Source organism: Frankliniella occidentalis, unplaced genomic scaffold (assembly GCF_000697945.3).
Source record: "Frankliniella occidentalis isolate FOCC.00 unplaced genomic scaffold, Focc_3.1 Scaffold47, whole genome shotgun sequence".
Classification (NCBI taxonomy): Eukaryota; Metazoa; Arthropoda; class Insecta; order Thysanoptera; family Thripidae; genus Frankliniella; species Frankliniella occidentalis.
The window spans coordinates 584534-585307 of record NW_026267177.1 but is presented as its reverse complement, the minus strand read 5'-3'; positions in this window follow the sequence as shown (position 1 = coordinate 585307).

The following is a 774-nucleotide window of genomic DNA, read 5'->3' as shown; positions in this document are numbered from 1 at the left end:
CCTCAAAAATCGGCGTCTTTCCCAATGGGGCCCGGTGCGGCACGGGCCATCGCTCTGCTTTTTTCTGCACACCTCCTTTATTATATCACACCTAGCCATTTTTTCCTCTTATACAACGACGATGCACCCGAAACCGGACTGGTCCACCTGCGAGCCCCCGTGTGTCGTTCGCCTATCCTATTGGGCTCTTCTGCCCGCCACGCCCCCCTCCCCCACCCCCTCGGTCCGCTGTGTCCCCTCCTCGTCCCTTGCGTCACGAACTTAAGCGCCGCGCGCGGTTTTCCACGTTGGGAAAGGTTTGAGGAAAGGATGGTCGCCCCACCCTGTCCTGTCAGAGGTTATTTCGGCGGTGCAGCCGGACGCTGATATACGGTGCTGACCTGGTCCCTGAACTGCAGCCCAGCGGCCCGGCCGCTGCAGTCAATCCGGTGACCATCGCGCTGACCCCCCGCGGCGCGGTGACCAAGGGGGAGGGGGGGGGGGACTCGCATAATACATTTAAGGTTACGGTGTCCCTTAAACCCCACAAACCCCGTACTCTTTCTTCGGATGCAAAAACACCTACCTGGAAAATGTTTTTTTTAGACAGTCCCTTGTGGCTGTCTCTACCCGAAGGTAAAGTTCCCAGTTTTTTCATTCCTACGTATTCTCTAGTAGATTTCTTTAAGCTATGCTGCTGTACCGCACTCACGCGTGGTGGGTTGCCTACTCGCTAGGTGGCATATAAGGCCTCACGGTGAGCGACTGTAGGCAATCCCGTCCTATTCCGTGACA